General features: G+C 50.7%; 1 protein-coding gene across 1 annotated transcript in view; it reads right to left on the reverse strand.

Annotated features, from left to right (window-relative positions):
- The window catches only part of LOC116939747 (SERTA domain-containing protein 2-like), a 37,966-nt gene extending 22,830 nt beyond the window's left edge, over window positions 1-15,136 (reverse strand). The window contains exon 1 of the mRNA XM_032948510.2: window positions 14,721-15,136. The gene's annotated coding sequence lies outside the window, so the exon portion shown is untranslated. The remainder of the gene's footprint in view (window positions 1-14,720) is intronic.
- Window positions 15,137-21,177: the final 6,041 nt, after the last annotated feature.

The following is a 21,177-nucleotide window of genomic DNA, read 5'->3' on the forward strand; positions in this document are numbered from 1 at the left end:
GTCAGTTTATTTAGAAAAAAAAGTATATTCAGGTTGCCTGGACGGAATATGAAAGCAGAGTTGACATCCAGGTTTACAAAAAGTGCCTTCACGTGCAGAAGACACCTTGCCCTACCAGAGGAGTGACATTTCTGAAGGGGTAAAGGGTGGGTAAGTAGGAAATGAAGTTCAACAGAATCATTTTAAAAGACAAAAAAAACTCAACACATTCGCCAATAACGCTGCCTCAAAAGAAAAAAATAATCAGCGACGTTTCAAACAATGGACCTTATTCATAGCACATGACAGAGTATCGCCAAGTAATTTGTGTCTCATTGTTAAAGTCCGACAAGTGGTTCAAAAAGACCAATTTGTATAATGAAGGTACTGTACTGTCCTAAGTTGTGCAAAGGTTATATTTAGAGCTAAAAATAACTATTATCATCTAACCCTGAAATGTTAAGAAGAGTTTACATAAACCAATTAGGTGAACGTTGAGAGTCGGCCAGGCAAAGGTGTATAGCGACCTGGAGAAAACTAAAACCCACAGAGATAAACAGACTGGGGTGAGACAGCAGCAGACAACGAGAGACGGGCAAGGCGACAGGGCGGCTGGGAGGGAGACAGCACGAGGGAGGGCGCGCATGGTGGCGGTGTGGTGAGACGCGCACGCACACAGTGACGCATCGCGGTGTCCGAAGGCGGCAGAAACACGCGGCGGCAGCCAGCGGCAGCGGCCTCGGCGGCGTCGTACATTTTTGAAATGCCTGCATCCCACAGGGGCCACAGCCCTTCCTTGATACCAGAGCCTCTTTTTTCTCCCCCCCCCCACTCCTCTCACAAATTCTGTGGAAATTATTTGAGGCTGCCTGGCCGCCTCCCTCCCCCCCCCAGGCCAGCCACACTGCGCGGGCACGGGGAGGCTGCGCGCCAAAACGCGCGTGCAGACGGCGCGCTCCAACCCATCACGTCCAGACGTGGGGACGCATCGATCTGCTTTTCATATACAAAATACAAAGATGCCCCCCCCCCGTGTAGCCTTAACAGAATGTTGGGGCAAGTGCTGTTGGCGAGCCCCTATGAAGGCCGACACGGCGCACGAGGGGGTGGATGGCCGGCCAGCACCACGCCCGACCGCCTTTGTCTCCCCAGTGGCGATGTTTACACACCGCACCAGGTACTCATTTGAGGCTGAGTCGTCCTAGGGGAGACACAGGACCGGTTCAGATCACCGTCACTGGTGTTGACCGTGAGCGGGAATGAAACCCGGGTAAACCGCTGCAGTACACACACTCTCTCTCCCTTGCTTTCTGAAGTGTCCCACTGCTATTAACGGACCTTTAATTTCACGGTGGGCACGTGCGTTGCACTTTCGCTCAGAGCATTCGCGGGGCGCTTCACGCCGACAGTGGCCGCAACGCAACATTGACTTTGGATGGGAGCCCCATAAGAGATAACAGTGGTCAGACATTATGAAGGCTCTGACAATAAGAACAATCTGATGCTTGCCTCGTTACAAATAGGCCAAGCATCAAGTTAACCCGAAACATTCTCGCGCAGAGTTTGCTCTGCACAAACATGCTTTTTTCCCACCGCACCTCCGATAAATATCACGGTTGGCTACGTACGGTGCCAAAGAAGTTCGACATATATACGTACGGACGACAAGCTCCATGGGGTTTACGACACCCCACATCCTCCGTTATTACGAACTTCAAACGGAATAACGCTGCTCCCTATCGAACGCGTCAAAAAGAGGCTGGCTGGCTTTTAGTCGCATTTTAAAAAAGCGAGCAAGCAAGCAAGCAGGTCTGCGGTCTGCGATGGGGGGGGTCGGTGCGGCAGCAGGGACGGAGTAAGAGCGAGCAGTGGGGAATGGGTGAGGGGTGGGAAATGGCTGGCGTTAGTCGGGTTTGTGTCGCTGCAAGGGCTGGGTGTGGGGGCAAGAGAGAGAGACAGGTCTTGTTTATAATCACAATAAGGGCCAGCTCCATTACATGCCATATGCGCCCCACCTGGAGGCAAACGAGAGGCTTCAGATGTTGGGTGGCAGGGAGCTGCGTGGTGGCTCCGCGTGCCCTGGCCCACCCCTGGCCTGGCACTCGCGCATCTGTCGGGAGCTTGCCACGACCCCGCTGTCGTTCTCCGCGCAACCTTTATTCACCACTACCACCGATTCGCTCGGACACACATATTGTCAACATATTAAATGGTAAGAGTTTGCTCCGCTACTCACACATACATTCCTTGTGCAGCATTGAGCATTCCTCTGTACCCTTTGTTGTTCCTTACAAAATGCGCGTATTGTCCTCCTCCAAAGGTAAAGGTCGCTGCAAAGTGTTGAAATTTACAATAAGCGCATTCATCATATTTAACCAGGTGAAAGACAAGAGGTGCTCATTGTATTTTATATATTTAAGACCTGGATAATCGTGGCTATTCACTGACTTGTCTTCCTTACAATTTAGCTGCAGGTCATTTTACAATTTCAAATGTAGGCGCCGATGCTAGCACACCAAAATGTGCTGTAAAGCACACCAGAGAGTGTCTGAAATCCACTTGACAGCCGATGATGGCAAGCCCTAGAGCTCGCTGCTAAACATTAGAGGCAGCAGCAGCAGGAGTCCAACTGGGGTACCCGTGTAAACTTGGCTAAGCAGCGAGCAGGCCGGCCGCTAGGCAGGCAATCCCCTAAGTGGCTCCACATTTCATACGCGCGCTGCACTATTATTTTTAGTGACGCAGTATTACGGTGGCTCGCCAACGTGAACGTTCCACACACTGCTACTGTGGTGTTGCGTTACCCTCCCCGAGCATGAGGAGGTAAAGCTGCGCGTGCCACCAAGCCAACCGTTGGGTTGTCTCCACGCTCAATAATGCCACGACGATGTCAACAATCTGCAACGGCGAGGCGTTGGGAGGCGCCACTGAAATTTAATAGGGCACCAATGAAGCACAGGCAAGCGCACAATATTGGATTTTTCAATATGTAATGGCGATAAATTATGTCATCTACAATGAACCACAATTAATAGCACCGTGCTCTTCTCCTATGATTGATGAGAGGCTCTGTGTGTCGGATGCCACTCAAAGCCACCGGATTAATTCTGCTTAATTAAAAAGTCCACTTACGCTATCATTAATCCGCAGTCCCAAAGGCACAGCAATTTAAAACCATCCTCAGCAGCTACGAACAAAATGTGGCCACTGAATTCATTCCAAGCGCTACGTAACCTGCAGGCAGGAGACGGTCAGATACTTGCTTTTTGAGATGGTGACAAGGACTAAGAGAGAGCACGTGGCAGTCATCCAAGACATCATCCCTGGCGAATCACACCGTTGAGTGGCAGGTGCGATCCTCTAAGCGACTCAAGATTTTTTATTGAAAAAGTATTCATTCTGAACTGCCTTTTGTGTTTAGTCCGTTGTCCTTCCTCCACAACTCCGATTTGCACGGTTGGCTACGTACGGTGCGAAAGAAGTTCAACATACATTATATTGTAACTTTTCTTGCACGTACGAGGATACGTGAGCCACATCACGGGAAGGTAATACAAATCTTACCGAGTTTCACATCTGGCATGTATACCCATCCCATGCACCTGACCTTAAAACTTCACCTGTACACCTGGCACACACACCTGTCCACCTGGCCTGCACGTCTGCTGTTCTACAGAATGTGGACAATTTCTTAACGGTGACTGGTGGTGGTGGGGTGGGGGGATTAGGAGGAAGTGGGAAATCTGAACCAGCACACAGCTCCCCCATCTGCACCAACCACTGCCCACAGTCGCAACCACGCACGGGCAAATGTGGCCGGAGAGATAATACGCCTCGGTGTAGCATTACAGTCAGTTTTTTTTTCACTTTTTATTATATTTAGTTTTTTGCACGTCGGGATCGTACAGTTCGCCCATCGCGGGGTGCAGTTTTCGCCGCGAGGCGCCGCATGTGGCTCCGTGCTCATCCGCTCCGTGCTCATCCGCTCCATTCGGCCACGGGCGAACGAGCGTCACGGCACGGCAAGAAGGGCCTTTTCCCCGTTCTTGAATTTGTTAAAGGCGCTTATCCTCTTAGGGGTCCCCTGGGACTCCCGCCGGTGGCGGCGACTTGTGCTTTTGTTTAGAGAGAGAGAGCGCGCGCGCACGCTCGCCGTGCCTTACTGTACATCGAGTACCGCCGGCTGTCTGCACGCCTTGCTGCTCACTGTACGCACGCACACACGCACGCGGTGAGCGGAATCCGGGACAAGGTTCAAGGCCTCCGGCTCCTGCATGCATTTTACAACGGAATAAAAACGCATTCGTCTTTAGCGGGTTGACACTGCCGCCTAACCTTAACGCAATCAGATTCGTGGCCAGAGATTGACGGGAGCAAGGAGAAACTATATTCTGTAAACGTCCATGCGCACTGCGGTGTTAATCGCAGTGCTTGTAATCGCTGACATGCGGGATTACTCACTGTTTCAGTTTTCAGTTTATTTATTTTGGTATAGCCCTGTGAGCCATTAGGCTCTTGAATCGGGTGCAACCACAACAAACAAAAAAACGAAAACACGAACGGCGGGGCTGGCGAGGCCACTCGTGTTGTCCTCGAGACCACTCCGGGGCACGTCCCACCATCTCTCGCGGACTACAGCGCGGTGAGCAGACAACAAGTGGTGGTGGTGGTGGCAGCGGTGGTGATGCCACGGACAACCACATTCCCATATGATGCCCGCTCTCTCATGTTAGTGCAACCCGGTAATTGGTACTAATGTGATGATAAGTATTGCTTCAATTGTTACATGCGGCAAGTGCCGAATTATCTGTAACCTTAATATCCTGACTATATAACCGGCAAGTTTAGAATAATGGTTCATTTATATATATATTTTTAAATCAACCATATTTGTTTTTCACGTAGTTGCAAAAAATCAAACTACAAAGATCACATCGGTGAACATGAATACAAAATGCAAAATCCATCCAATTTGGACCCTATAATAGGCCAATAAACCTCACTCCTAAAATACAGCATATTTCATTGGGGTTTATTAGGAATAAGCAGCAGAAACTGAAAGAGCTGAACTCTACGAATAAGCTCTGGTTTTTAGATGTAAGGTTAATTTATTTGTTCAAGGCACATGTCTAAGGGTCTGGCCACACACAAAGACCCTCGCTGCCTGGAGAAGGCACACGAATTCAATTTGTTTCATGCGATTACCGTGCATTTAAAAATCCATTCATTATCCTTTAAGCCAAAAATTGCCTTTCGGCAGTATGGCAATACTGTAAATGCATACCGAGCCTCACTCCTCGCCAGCACTGACCTCAGAATCAGTCAGACACTCGATTCGGGGGAGCAAGCGGCACTTGGGAGCGCGGGCCACTTCATGGTTTACTCAACACTCGCTCGGGTCCTCCGCCCGCTACCGCATGCGGAACACCAACCCAAAAGCAATTCCCATACTATCACTGGAAAGTGATACACCGCTGTATGTACAAAACAACGCGTGTCATGATAAACTGAGTTATAGATGATGCCAAACGTTTGAGGTCCTTAACACCACATTCATTATACGTCGTCGGGGTTAATAATATTTTTTTTTGTCGTGGCTCGAGAGTTATAATTGTTCTCAGTCGAGATGCCAAATGGAGGGTTCAGGTACCGCGCTCGCCATGCGTTAAAAAAAAAAAAAGCTCTACAAACTTCCGCAAGACATATTTATTTCCGCGTGCCGTTAAAAAATACAGCATCCGTCTTTCAAGGCGTAATTTGATAATTACTTGCAGGCAACTTTCGAGGTGGACCGCTGGGCGTTGATGAAGCGCCGCCGCCTTCTTGCGAGCAAATAATATTTGGGAGCTCCATGCCCTCAATGAATTTTGCTGTCCGACAAACAATTTTTTTTCTCTCAAAAAAGTGCGCAGCTGCGCTCAAAAAAAAAGTTGGACACAAGGAACCGCAGTGTTCAGGGAGCGCTGCCAGTACAGGTCGCGTGGCACTCGTGCATCTGGGATTGATTCTCTCCGTGTACTTTAGTCATTCCCAATTTGCGCCGATCCTCGCAATCCATGCCAACAGCAGCAGCCCATCATCCCCTTCCCAACAGGACAAAACCCTTCGCTCAGTTGCTCAGTCCAGGGTTTTTTTCTTTGTTTGTGAAGATTCAGCAATCAGCAGTTCCAAAACCAGCACGAGAATTCGCTGCACGGTCCATACACCTGCAATGTATTAGCCGGCACTGCTGCTCCTGCACGAAGCCACGACGCTCGTTTTAGTGAAGCACCCCGAACGAGGGGCCAAGCAGCTGCATTATTTTGGATGAACTGTGGTACAGCCTGGCTCAGTTATTTGGACACTCAATTAAACCAAACTACACACAAACGCACACCCCCATATACACACATCCACTCGACTTAGCATTACATTGCGACGGTATATTAAGCAAAACTGTTGTAAATACGCGTTTTGGTAACTTACAAAAAAATGCCCACTACGCCTTGCATTGACGAATGGTGCTCGCGTTTACAGCGGCCACTGGCAGTCGTAGGCGCTGCGTTGTTGGGTTTGCCCGGCGCGCGTTTGAAATGCGGCCACCCCCTGAGTGATTTGTGCGAGACGTTAATAACGCGGCTTACGCGAAAGCCAAACCCGGCGGCCGTCTCTCTCGCCGCCGGACGCTGGGTTCTCTCGTCTGCTCATCATCCAGCGAAAAGGGGGAGGAGGATGCTTCAAGAATACACGCCACACACATACACAAAACCAAGAGGGGTTTTGTACACTCGCTGCACACGCGAGTGTGCTAAGTGTGTGTGTGCAAAACATGCACACGGACGGCAAGCTTTGTCCACGTTGCCGGAGCGCTCCTTTGACCGTGACTAATGTGGCGACCTGCTCGCTGTGCCACCACGGCGGCGTCTCAGGGCTTAATAACGACTCGCTGTGCTGTACACTCTGTACCAGGAGAAAGAAGGGGGGGGGGGGGGTACAGTCGGCGGTTCATTTGCTCCCTTTGTTGAAAGGCAGGGTGGTTTGAATTTGCCAAGGCTGAGAGGAGGAGGAGGGGGGCAGGCAGGCGGCGGTGGTGGCAGCGTGCTGCTCAGTGCACTGCAGGGGGATTTGCTGCTACTGGGTTGGGCGAGTGTGGGTGCTGGGCGGATGAGAGGGCTCTGAGCAAGTGGGCAGCGGAGGAGGCTTTTGCTGGTTGACTGCGAAAAGCTGAAGGTCCCTGTGCGGGGTTGATGTTGTGCGGTTGGCCAAAGTAGGTTTGTTTTTTAGATGTTAGGTCTTCGCGGTAATATTTCGGGTCAGCAATCGAACGCTACTGTTTATATTTGGGTAACGTTTTTCGGGTATAAATATTTGGAAAGCAGTTGCATGATGACGGTATGCACCTAAGAAGACGGACTCCTGTTAAGGGGCAATTAAACAATGGAATGAGCGCACGTGGCAACATTAATTAAGCCTAAACTTGTAATGTCAGGCCTGGTGTGGTTAAGCGTGAGGGTGTAAAATTAGTTGGGATTTGGTTCACGATTTGGTTAACGCTTCGCCTGCTCTGGCTCGGGGGAGATGTGCAGGCAACTAGGGAAGGGGGCGAGGGGAAGAGACAAAAAAATCGCTGACGTTTGAGGGCCGTGATCAGCTGGCGGCGGGGAGCGGGACAGAAAACAAACCAGAGAGGGGATTCCACACACGCACACAGCAAAGACAAAGGACCCCCTTAAAGATAGAACAGACTATACGGGCAAGTGCTGTTAGCGAGTAGCACCTATCTATGAAGGCCGGCACGGCACACGAGGGGGGTTGGGTGGCCAGCAACACAACCCCGCCGCCGCCTTTGTCTCCCCAGTGGCGATGTTTACCACGCCGCAACGGGTGCTCATTTGAGGCCGAGTCGACCCGGGCGAGGCCCACGACAACGCCGCGAGCGGGAATCGAACTCGGCACGCTGGGTTACCGCTCCACCACGCGTGCACACAGAGCAGCGCGCACACACACACCACACACAACACACTGTACACGGTGGCGCTGCGTGCACGTGCAGCAGCGTTACATTACAAGCAGCAGCTTCCCAGGAGTTGCTGCAACACCGCACTGTAAGAGCTGCCCCGATCGGGCGGGCACGTTTCTCGTCTCTCTCTGTGTGATGACCTCGTCACACGGCGGGCTTCTCATTCACCCCGAGTAGAGACATTCAGAGACTGCGCTCGCACGAGCGTTTTGAGCAGAGGAACTATTTGGAGAGGGGGTTTTTTGACACTTTTTTTTAAATTGATCCTGAAGAAGGTCGACTGCCTGAATTGTTAGTTTAAAGACGTGTTCGTATTTTTGTTTGATTGCTAATGACAACTGTGTTTCGGCATTCGCATCCTGAAGTTGTTACCTATCATTAATTCCCCTGCTGCAGGCAACCACGCTCACGTTAGCGCACGAAAACAATTTATTGTGTTCATTACTAAACGATACACCATCGCGAACCAACATAAGTTACATAATACAGGGTTTTTTTGGGGTGATATTGGTCGCGAAATCCTACGTGTTAAAGTTACATAATGCCTGCACATCTCATGAACACTCAGTACCGGTAGTGTTCAGCCTTGTCTAATTAGTTCACATTGGCGACTATTTTTCGGACTCAAAAGCTACCCTCCCATTAAATGTTTTGTTCCTTTTAAACGAGAGGGGTGGGTGGCAGGGTGAGTGAGATGGTGACAAGTGAAATTATGCTTGCTTGGAACACCTCGCCTCTCACCCAGCGGCTGCGGGCAGCTCTCACAACACGTGACAGCGGAGGCGCTGTTCACGGGGCGGGTGACGACGGTAGCGGCGGCACGCGGTGTCCCCCCCCATCGGCCATCCGACACCCGCACTGCCCCACACCACCATCACCACCACCACCCCCGCAGCGATTCACAACTCGCCATAGAACGACAACATTAGCAGGCCCCTTAATTCTCGAGCTGGCCACCACCAGGTGCAGACTTGGCGACTGCGGCACGGCACCACCACCATCACCACCACCAGCGAACAGCGGCATCGCGCTGCTGTTGTAGTTCTTTTCAGAAGCGGCCTGGCCACAAGTGGTAGCTCAACCACGTGGTGGATTATCGCGTGGAAATGTACTCAGTACTCTAAACGCGTGATGATGATGATGATTCTAAACGTGGAGGGGAAAACCCGGAGGACCCGGAGAAAAATCAACGCGACCACGGGGGAGAGAGACACCGCAAACTCCAAATACACAGCAGCAACAGCAGGTATCGTCAGGGTCGGGATCGAACCCAAGACCTCCTGTAGACCAGGCGAGGGAGTCAACATCTCGCCACCTCGTCGAAGGCGGCGAAGCGCTGTTAATTACAGTGACGTTACAAAAGAGCGCTGGCGCCATGAAAACAACGAAATCAAGTTACGTAACGTGAATAGCTCCTAGCCCCAATCCGCACTGTATCACGAACCAGAAAGTTCATTCAAGAGCTCACCCTAGCAACTACTCTAACCCTAGCAACTACTCTAACCCTAGCAACTACCCTCACCATAACAACTACTCTCACCCTAGCAACTACTCTAACCCTAGCAACTACTCTCACCATAACAACTACTCTCACCCTAGCAACTACTCTCACCCTAGCAACTACTCTCACCCTAGCAACTACTCTCACCCTAGCAACTACTCTCACCCTAACAACTACTCTCACCCTAGCAACTACTCTCACCCTAGCAACTACTCTCACCCTAGCAACTACTCTCACCCTAACAACTACTCTCACCCTAGCAACTACTCTCACCCTAACAACTACTCTCACCCTAACAACTAGTCTCACCCTAGCAACTACTCTCACCCTAACAACTACTCTCACCCTAACAACTACTCTCAACCTAGCAACTACTCTCACCCTAACAACTACTCTCACCCTAGCAACTACTCTCACCCTAACAACTACTCTCACCCTAACAACTAGTCTCACCCTAGCAACTACTCTCACCCTAACAACTACTCTCACCCTAACAACTACTCTCAACCTAGCAACTACTCTCACCCTAGCAACTACTCTCACCCTAGCAACTACTCTCACCCTAACAACTACTCTCACCCTAACCTGAAAGTAAGTACCAACCCTAGCCCTAATTGAATTTCTGATATTATTCCTGATGATATCCATCACAACAACGTACACCTTAATCCTACATTTAACTGTGATCTAAACAATACACTTAAAACAAAGTAAACATTAAACTCAGCCCTCAAGAGTGTATAGGACTGTCAGCACAATCCAGGGCATTAGCCCCAAGTCTAGCTAACAACGGAATGTTTTAAGTTGTCAATTGCTTAGCATGTTGAGATTTGCGTTAATGATAGGGATTTGGTTCAAAAATTTGTCTTGACCCTCTGTCAGCAGTTTGCAAGTAACAATAATAATTGCTGGCAATCTTAAAATATCGTCCTTTCACAAGATACAGTATTCCTCTTCCTGACATCACTATAGTACCATGTATTTATAATTACATAGTCTCCGTGGCTATAGCATGCCTGAGGTTAGTAAATATCTGAACAATACACCTCAACGCGGCGTAATCCAAAGACAAATATGAATCACTGCACTTGCTAGAAAACCTACGTTTTAAATTAACCTCACTCTTAGTTGGGTTGACATACTACCTCAACAGATGCATGCAACACATTGAATACAATTTACATATCATATTCTTGTTTCTTTCGGTAAAGTCACGTAGATAGAATTTTAAAAAATCGATGTATTCTTTTTTATTTTAATTGTATTGTACATTTTTAATTTATTTCATAAAATTTAATGTTTTGATGTTTTTTCTATCTACGTGACTTTAGCGAAATAACCAAGAATATGCATTCCTGCAGTCACGAAAGTTTTCAGTCTAAATTTACATATCAACCAGGCAGACTAGAAATCATGAAAAACTGGATAGGCAAAATCATTTAAAAAAATCATAACCGTTCAATATTTTTTATCGTGAAAGCGTGATCGCTTTGTCTTCAAAACTATTTTTGGTATGCTGAGCAAGTTAGAGCCGTGTGGTCGCGTGAAAACGTAATAAATAAATAAGTAAAGCTCTGTCACAATGTGCTCACAATGGGCGTGCCGCCAACGCTGCCCGATCGTCACGGGGAGAGATATTCACCTCTTCGTGACGTCACGGGGCAGGGTGGCACGCAGCGTCGTCACGAGGAACAGTCAACACGTTTTGAGAACTCGATGCTGGATTCCGATTGCCAACGAATACCAGGCCAAATGCTTTCATGAGTGTTCACTATTTGTTATAATATACAGAAAATATTGATGTGATCCTTTATTTTGCTTTTGTTTCTAAACGGAACGTGCCATTTAAAAAGTTCAGTTTTAGACACGTATGTCATTTTTATTAACTGCCCAGAAATTCACTCTCGCATGTCGCAATTTGCAGACCGATGGAGCTGGTAGGATGGCTTCAAACAATCTCGGTGTCTGTGCCAGAGTTGCAGCCTCCACCATCGCGGAGGGCTCACTGGCAAGCACAGCGCTCGCTGCTTGAGTCCAAAGGGACCCGTCCTCAGAGGGTGCATTAAGCCAACTGTGATGCCTGTAAAAAGGCACCACGACGATCTTCGCACGTGTAAGTCTCTACGCGCCGGTGTCATTGCCAAATTTACCCTTGCAACTTACCCCACATTCCCAAAATAGAGGTCACTCAACACGTTGGTGCACTACAACCCTGTGGTCCAACCCAGTCAGCCGACGTCTTGTGTGCTAAGAACAAAATGTTAACGTGTAATCATGTATATATGTGAAAATTATTTCACAGAGTACGTATCCAACCACGCTCATTGGAACTGCGTAATACAAAAACGGTAATTAAAAACAGTAGTGATTTAAACACAAACAGTGGTAACTGGAAATGAACGAATGTAAAGCATGCATAAAATATGTTGAAAAAGATCTTTAATACCAGTATCTGGAAGCCACCCGTAACTCATACGTTCATGTTTTCCATTTAACAAACAAGTATGTACATGGCAGCCCTTTTATGAATCAACTGCCGGTCGAGGTCCTCCCCTTGTCACGTGGGTCACAAGGGTTATTTGATCATACCCTACCATCCTGCGAGTTGAAAGCAGGGAACACGGACGTGGGAGCATAGAAGAACAGGACATATATTTTTTGCACTGCCGTCTGCTGCCCACTGCACAGCAGCCTATGCATGGTGTTCACCCATCCCACCACTATCCTGAAACAACCCTACTTAGCTTCCAAGATCCCACACAATTAAGCACATTACCGAGTGATCTGCCCATACATCACCCATTTTGCACAACACTGACACTTGCTCTGGATAAAAAAAAATGTTGAGGACTGGTGTAGAGGATTTGAGGTACCGGGAGTTATGAACCAGCTACAGCGTGCGGCGTAAAACGTGCAACGTCTTCACTATTCAAGCGAGCGCTCATGTCGCCGCTCGTGACACGGGACGCGAACCTCCTCGTCGTGAATTCATGAATGGAGTTGTGGGAGCGTGGGAGAGGGGGGCTGCATCTTGCTTGGCTGCGTGCAGCACTCCCACCTCTCGAAACAGGCAAACCTCGCGTCGCACGCACAGTTCAACACGGAGGGCCTTGACATTTGCGTTTGCAGAGCGGCAAACAAGTGGGGCCCTGGCTCGTCCGACGTCAAGTTTTCCCGAGAGGAAGAATGAGAGGCTCCTCTTCAGAGAGGCGGCCCAAAGGGGCTGCGCTGGCATAAATTATTGCGAGGAAATAAATTAGCGCAATCGTAGGGAGGCCACGTGTGTGCAGGGAGATGGTGTTGACGGGCCCCTGTTGGCGACCGCCCCTTCTCGTCGGGCTCCCCAGTCTGCCGGTTAGCGCGGCTAAAGGTCACCCCGCCCCGAAGTCTCTAAAGTGCAACAGCTGCTGGACTTGACCTCATGGAAAGCGTGGCCCAGTACACACACGGGGCCCCCTCTTTTGAAGGCAGGCATTGCGAGGGGGGTTTAATTTTAACTTTTCCCAAATAAATGCCAACAGTGACGGTCGTCACTGTTGTGATAGTGAAAGTTTCTATGGTTTGACTGTGAAAGAGTTGTAAAGTGATTTAATGGGGAGGCTTAAGTCACGGTATGAAGAAAAACAGTTAATTTCAGTTTGTTGCTGGCATGTTTTGTAAACGTTTAAACATGAAAAGCAATCGTAAACCATCACACAAAGCACGTGTAAAAGCCCACCACACTTCCTTCACTGGACTGTTTAGACTACTGGAAGACTTCGAGGTATGAGCCGTAAGGTCAACACTTGCTGACCACTACAACCTCCCCATTACTGATGTCCCTTTAGTCAAACAAGAAGTCACTGTACAACCATACCTTGATTTAAAAAAAACCTACTTCGTCAGCCTGAGGCCAGACCAAAAAAATCCCACTACGTACGTACTACACAGTAAACTACCACGCACCATGGCTTAGCAGTTGGCTCCACACGGTGCGAAAGAAATTCAACATACATACTGGTATGTTAGTGTTAACATACATGCAGTTTTAGATATTGTTCTAACAGACATATCCTTATTAAACACACACTTAAGTACAGTATCCCAGAAGACCCTTAGTATTGTTGAGCAGTGTATTATTATGGTTATTTTTATTGTCAATGGGAGCCAAACCAAAAGGTGTCTTGGGAGGTTAAGTCGGGGCTGGCAGAGCTTTCTGGCTCTCAGACGGTGGCCTACAAACCCATGTGTACCACCCAATGCTTAGCTCAGGTTTCCCTTCAAAATACAATCCAGTTCGCTTCTAAGTACGTTGGTGGTGGGATTGGTGGGTCACGGCAAGTTGGCTACATGTGCGTTTTACACCGAAACTGCAGGGCTACGAGCTGAAACTAAATGACAGTACAGCAAGCAGGTTGATGACCACCTGGTGTGGGTGGACTTGTCTACTTGTTATCTCCTCGTATTCCTCCACGCGTTTATCAGCAGAATTCGCAGTAAGGAAACTGGCCAAATATCCCAAGTAGAATCCCCCGAAAAATGGGCCCTGAGACTCGCTGATGCTATCGTGACTATGTTGTAAATTACTGCCCAATAACACACGTACATATATACACACAAACACACACGATTCGATCTTTATTTTGATGCTGCAGAACTTGCCACTGGGTGTTCACGACTGAAAAAGTGTTTCCGAAGAGGGGATTTTTGTTGTGTTGAAACAAGCCACGGTCCTGCCGTTGGCTCTATCTCCCAGCGAGGTAATTTGTAACATTATCATTACTATGTCATATTAGTAACCGTCATAGAATTTCGTGACATGTGGCTTCAGTGACAAGATGCTCAGCAACACACACGCGCATAGCCGCCTGGAAATTCCATTCAGAGACGACACACGGGCATCAACACGCTATCTCTCGGCACGTTTCTCGCACAATATCGTTCCATGTAAATATAATGCCTCAAATGAACAATTCAAAAGATATTTTACGTTGCTCGTAACTCGTCAGATTCACGACACAGGGCTTTTGTCGTCGTGGACGAGTCCATTTCACCAGTGGGGGGGGGGGGGATGGCATTTCAAGCAGCAATAACAGCGACAAAACTATCATCTTGAAACGGACGCAAAAATAAACATAATTTTATTCAAATAATGCATTGGATGTAATCGTGATTATGGCACAGTAAGAATAACAACGTGGAGAATTATGATAACGACAATGTTACGCGCGCCTTGGAATGTACCACTGCAACCGTTCCCACCTCCAGTTTAAATGTCCCGCAGCCCGCGGCGCTCCGCTTCAAACCGTCGCCATCCTAACGGAAATCCGCGGTAGGCGTTGAGGAGCCGCGCCGCCCGGTGTGGCACTGCAGAGCAGGCGACGCCACCGAGTCCGGAGCTCTTCTCCCTCGTCCTCGCGAGCGAATCGAGTTGAGTGAGCGCCGATTAAGTTTGACGGCTCCCTGCTCGATTCACATCTTCGCTGAGGGGGGGGGGGGTAGGGGGGAATGGGTCCTCTTGGTTTGGTGGGGGTAATGTGGAGAGGGTTTGGTCGTCGGGGGGTGGGGGGGGGGTTGGGGGGGGCTCGCGCGTGCAGGGGGGAGGGGCGGGGTGGAGGGTGAGGGCGCACGCGCACACGCGCCGCTGTCCCCGTCGCGAGCCGCGCGCGACTGCCGCCCGCGAGCGCTCTCCGTCCCGCCAATACCCGCCGTGACGTCACCGCGCCGCCGGGGACACGCCCCCCCCCACCCTCCTCGTCGGCCCCTGGACCCGCGAGGTACTCGCCGGTCGCGACCTTTCAATCAAACAGATCCCGCGACGCTATTGGAGGGGAGGTGCCTGTGACCACGCCCATCCCCATTCGTTTTGATTGGCGACGGCACGCCCAGCTCGTATGTCAATCAAACGCGAGGAGGAGACCCCCCCCCACCCCTCGCGTTGGCTGCTGCTGGGGGGTGAGCGGGTGTGAGGCGGGGTGATGGGGGGGTGTGAGGGGGGTGAGGGGGGTGATGGGGGGGTGTGAGGGGGGTGAGGGGGGTGATGGGGGGGTGTGAGGGGGGTGAGGGGGGTGATGGGGGGTGTGATGGGGTGTGAGGGGGGTGATGGGGGTGTGATGGGTGTGAGGGGGTGATTGGGGGGGGGTGATGGGGGGTGATGGGGGGGTGAGGGGGGTGTGATGGGTGTGATGGGGGGTGTGATAGGGGTGATGGGGGGGGATGGAGGGTGAGGGGGTGTGATGGGGGGTGAGGGGGTGTGTGAGGGGTGTGATGGGTGTGAGGGGGGTGATTGGGGGGTGTGATGGGTGTGATGGGGGGTGTGATGGGGGTGATGGGGGGTGTGATGGGGGGTGTGATGGGGGTGATGGGGGGGGGATGGGGGGTGAGGGGGTGTGATGGGGGGTGATGGGGGTGTGTGAGGGGTGTGATGGGGGGTGAGGGGGGGTTATAGGGGGGGGTTCTTGGGTTTCAGGTGGGCGCTGCTGTTGTTGACTGCCGTGTCACGCCGCCTCTGATCACGGTGATCACTCTCACGATGTCGCCTTCATCCACGAAAACCTCGTTGAGTCCCGATAGTCACCGAAAGACGATTTTTTCTATTAACCCCGTTTTCTGTAAATACATATACTGTACTTTTATTAACGGCGTACTAAGTTATGTTGCATTTAAATACAGTAGACTGTGTGTGTGTATATGTACAAGGCGTGTCACTATTAGCCGGCTTGCCTTGCGATTTGAAGTTGAGTCACGATTTTGGGTCTCGACTCAAGAATCAGTCGCCTTGCTGTGACAATGTGGTGAGTGTAGCGCCTCCAGTGGCTGACAGCGGCAAGTGAACTACGAATTTCATGCAATGCTGGACCATCAATGCTTAATCATTCGATCCGATGCATTGGTTATAAAGTTATCAAACGACCTTCGGAACTGATTTTAATCCATCATCTCGCCACCACATCATCGACTATACAGCATTCCGGGTCTTCCGTGGGATACATCTGTTCATCCGTGCTCGTAAACTTTATATGCACTCAAAACACACCCAGCGTCTATGAGAGAGCAAGGCAAGTCAATGTAACACGTGAGGCTTTCCCCGATTCCAGGGCTCATAAAAACCACACACACACACCTGTATTGTGTAAATCAACCAAGCGACGCACATCATCGCAGGGATCTGTTGGCACGCTGCGACGTGCTGCCTTGGGGGTTTTGTTTTCTGCTGTGAAGTTGTTGCATTGAGACCAGAGGTCTCACCTGGAGGACCACGCACACGTGCGTTGACACTGGCGAGAGACGCGGGGCACCTCCAACAAACATGCGGGCACTCAACAAGGCAGCGCCACGCCGGTGGTGTGGTTAATAAAGGAGAGTCGTGATCATTGTTCCCAGATTATCGGAGTCGGAAAGCCGAGTGACGACGTCTCGTGTCTGCACCTCGCGGTGATGACCGCGGGGCCTCGGAATGCTTGCCTTCTCTCCCCTCCCTCCTCTCCCCTCCCTCCTCTCTCCCCTCTCTCCTCTCTTTTTTACGATCAGAGGAAACAAGAAGATGCTCGGTGTAGTCGGCACTTTGCTTCGTTCATCATTTCGTTTTTTATGCTTTGCTTTATGTAACCCCCCCCCCCTTTAAATGAAAGACCCAACAAATTTGTTTTAACTACGACAAGTGCTGCATCTGCACGCAGCCCTTCCCACAGTCAAACGGCCTCCGACGGGTAGCTTAGATCTGCATGCAGAGCTCTCCACCGTCATCTGCCACCGAGCACACGGCCTCCTCCAGTGCCCACTGCTCCTTGAAGGCCGGCACGGCGTGGGTCAGCCGCGCGTGGCGGAACTCCAGCCCACACACCCTGGCACCGACCAGAGCACGGACTACCTTCCTCGCCCTGTATATGGCGAGCTTGGCGTAGCCGAAGAGCACGTTGACCAGCCCCTGAAGATGTTGGGGTCCGTCGCCCTTATCTCCTCTCTTTTTTTTCCCTCCCTCCCATGCTGCGGAGGCCGTGAGCTCAGTGAAGGTTTATCACGGCGATTTACACCACCGACTTCCAGTGGCGGTTCCACAGCACTGTGACAAGGGGGGGAGGGGGCACTTAGGGGGCACCATCGAATACTTGGGGGGGGGGCACCCATAATCGCCGCCTCATTGAATCACTCCGCGAGTGGGATGAGAGTTTCAGAGCAGATCTTGAGGGTCAGGCCTGTGCAACCGCTGTGGGATTATTTGGCAGAAGTAGGATCATGATGGCCAGGAACTGGGGAATCTACAGCATTGTTCCGACTGTTCTTGGTTAACTTGAGTGTCTTTACAGCCACCTTGAGTGGAGGAGGGGGCACACGGGTGTACAGCTGTTCATCTGTTCATTATGGGGGGGGGGGGGCACAAGCCCCCTCCACCTCCTGCATCATCATCACGATCCATGGGCAGATATCCCGTAGGTGACCACTGCACATTTCGTAATTTGTTTCCACTTTCCTGTCTTGTGCCAATATGCCCCAGCAGTGACCACATCTTTCTGGCACCAGCCTGTTGTGTCGCCGTACGTATGGAGTCCCACACAGGAGCACGCGAGGGTATGGGTGTGTGGACGACACAATGACCGGCCCTCTTTGTCTCTCCATTTCTGACGTTCTACACACAGCACTAGTTTGCGCCTTTACGGCTGAGCTCATTATATACCACTTGCCAATGATGCTGTAGGTGCTCGCTAACAGCCTCTGCGTGGTCTATAAAGCTAAAAGAAGGATGTGTATCTGTGTATACAGCCGAGGTTACAGTGTGTGCTGTTTGTTCTTGTAAAACGCCCACTCCTAAAGAGACTCGGGGAGGAGAGACAACTTCGAGGCACGGCCTCGGTCCCGAGCTCTGGCCTGGGGTCACGTGGGAGAGACGAACAGAACCTGCCCCGTGCGGGAGTGGACGGCGGTGGTGTTTCAGAGCCAGGACCTGACCAGGGCGTCTTTGTCAGCTGTTTGAACAACATCGACCTAGTTCGGATCAGGCCGGGTGCAGAATATACGCCAAGTTCGGATCAGCTGTCGGAAGTCCAGGGCTCTTAACGGTGAAAGCGTGAGTTCTAATCCCAGCCGAGACCACTTGAGTCAGCCCCCATCACCATCATGCTTTGCTCGGTAACGAGGAGCATCCAAGGGGCAAGGAAGCCAGCGAGAAGTAATTTTGCGAGCCTCGGGCAAATTTCACCACCTGCACGGACCACTCCATGTGGGTTCCGGTACAGTCGCACCGCCTGCGTGCACGGTATCTACCACTACTGGTTCTGTGCCATGCTAATGTGGAATGTCCACCGCTGAAGGACGACAGTCCAGCCACTTGTTTAGAGCGAAGAAACGTGCCGCGCTCATTGTGCGCGCGTAGCTCAGATTTACGTTCGCGTTCAATCTCAATCACTGCGGGCACCGTCGCGTCGAGGGAAAGGTGCCTCGTGCGTTCTGGTGCCTTATTTTAAATGCCATGGGCATGGATGAAGGCACGACAGCGCTGCGATTCCACATCGAGAGCTGGAATGCGTGCCTCTTGCAAACGCGCAACTCGCCAATGGCTGGGCGTGAGGCAGCAGCACAGCCCGACTCACAAGAGGGAACAAGGGGGAACGGTTCTAATTGGCTCTCGTCATTCAACTTTAAGTCGAAATGTGGCTTGGAAACAGAGCTACGTGATGTAAATTAATCACAAGAGGCATTACCCCGTATACCCTTAAACAGACTTGGGGCAAGTGCTGGAAGCGAGCCCCCCGCTCTGAAAGCCAAAACGTCGCACGGGAATTGGTGGCCGGCACCACGCCCGCCCGCCCGGCCGCCTTTGTCTTCCCAGTGCTAATGTCAACACACCGCACAAGGTGCTCATTCAAGGCCGAGTCGATCTGGGGGAGGCTCCGGACCGATGTGGAACTCGGGTCACCAGGGTCGTAGTGCAGTGAATTAATCACGACACAGTGAACACACGTGTGAATATATATGTATGTTTTTAACATATGAAATATCCCCTATATAGCACGATAGATTGGTGTGTTAGTGAGCACCTATTAATGCTGGCACGGCACACGAGGGGGTGGGTGGCCAGCACCTGACCGGACCGCCTTTGATTCCCCGATGACGACGTTTTACACACGGCACCAAGTGATTAATTTCAGGCTGAGTCAACCTGGGAGAGGTCCAAGATCAGTTCTGATTGTCCTCCTACGTCACCGACGTTCGCCGTGACCGCGACTCAAAGCTCGGGTCACCGGGGTTTGTATCGCAGTGCATTAACCACTGCTGCTACTCGAACCGCTCCAATTCTGTAAACACACGGAGCACGCCAGCACGCGCCCCTCTGCTGTGGACACGCGGCTATAAATAGAGAAGGCGATGCTGCTGCTGCTGCCCTCGTTCTGCCTGGTCACGACGGGATCATCAAAACGAAACTCGCGCAACCCCCGCTTCTCGTGGCATTCGCACGATCCGCAATCCACTGTAACCTCGACCTCACACTCCACTCCGCGCTTTCGTGATGCACGCGATTCGCGCGTCACCGTGAACTTGAGTCCACTACGCGCTTTCATAAAATCCACGCCGAGTTCCAAACTCCACTCCCACACCTCCATAATCCATGCCGCATTAAAAACTCCACTTCCAAATTTCTGCAATCCGCAATCTATTCTAAAATCCACTCCACACTTGTGCACCCAACAATCCATTATCGCATCAACTCCTAATTTCTACCATCCTCAATCCATTCTAAACTAAATTCCACAATCCATGCTCCATTCAAACGCCACTCCACGTTTCTTCAGTCGACGTTCTATCCCAAACGCCACTCAACACTTCTAAAATCCGCGCTCCATTCCAAACTTCACACGACGCTTCTGCAATCCGCAATCCAAGCTCAGCGTGACGACGCACTGCGCAATCCGTACTCCATTATACACTCCACTCTTCCACTCAAATGATACGCCACGAAACGCTTCTACGATCCAGTCTCAATTCCAAACTCCACTCCACACTTCGACAAGCCACATTCCGCTACCAAATATATTTCACCGTGCATTTCCACAATCCATGCGCCACTTCAAAGTGGACTCCACTCCGGGTTTATGTAATCACAGTGGTTGTTTGTCCTATACGTATATGTTTGGCCTTGTGAATCGAACTTTTTTTTAAATAACCTATCTTATTATAAACACTCATACACTCACTCATTAAAGGTCATGAAAGAGAAAGTATGCGAGTTCTAATAACCACTTGAAACTGCACACCACACTACCCTATACACCAAAGACAAAGTTCCCCGTATAGCCTTACCAGACTGTAGGGGCAAGTGCTGTTAGCGAGCACCTATGCAGAGCACCCACTTCACCACACAATTCACTCTACACCCTACACTCCACACCACACACCTCACTCTACACCACACACTCCACTCTACACACCACTCTACACCACACACACCACTCTACACCACACACACCATACACCCCACCCTACACCACACACACCACTCTACACCACACACTCCACTCTACACACCACTCTACACCACACACTCCACTCTACACCACCCTACACCACACACACTATACACCCCACCCTACACCACACCACAGACAACACTATACACCACACACCCCACCCTACACCACACCGCACACCCCACTCTACACCACACACACCACTCTACACCACACACACTTTACACCCTACACCACACCACAGACACCACACACAC

Source organism: Petromyzon marinus, chromosome 6 (assembly GCF_048934315.1).
Source record: "Petromyzon marinus isolate PM22_M1 ecotype Great Lakes invasive population chromosome 6, UKy_Petmar_22M1.pri1.0, whole genome shotgun sequence".
NCBI classification, from domain to species: domain Eukaryota; kingdom Metazoa; phylum Chordata; class Hyperoartia; order Petromyzontiformes; family Petromyzontidae; genus Petromyzon; species Petromyzon marinus.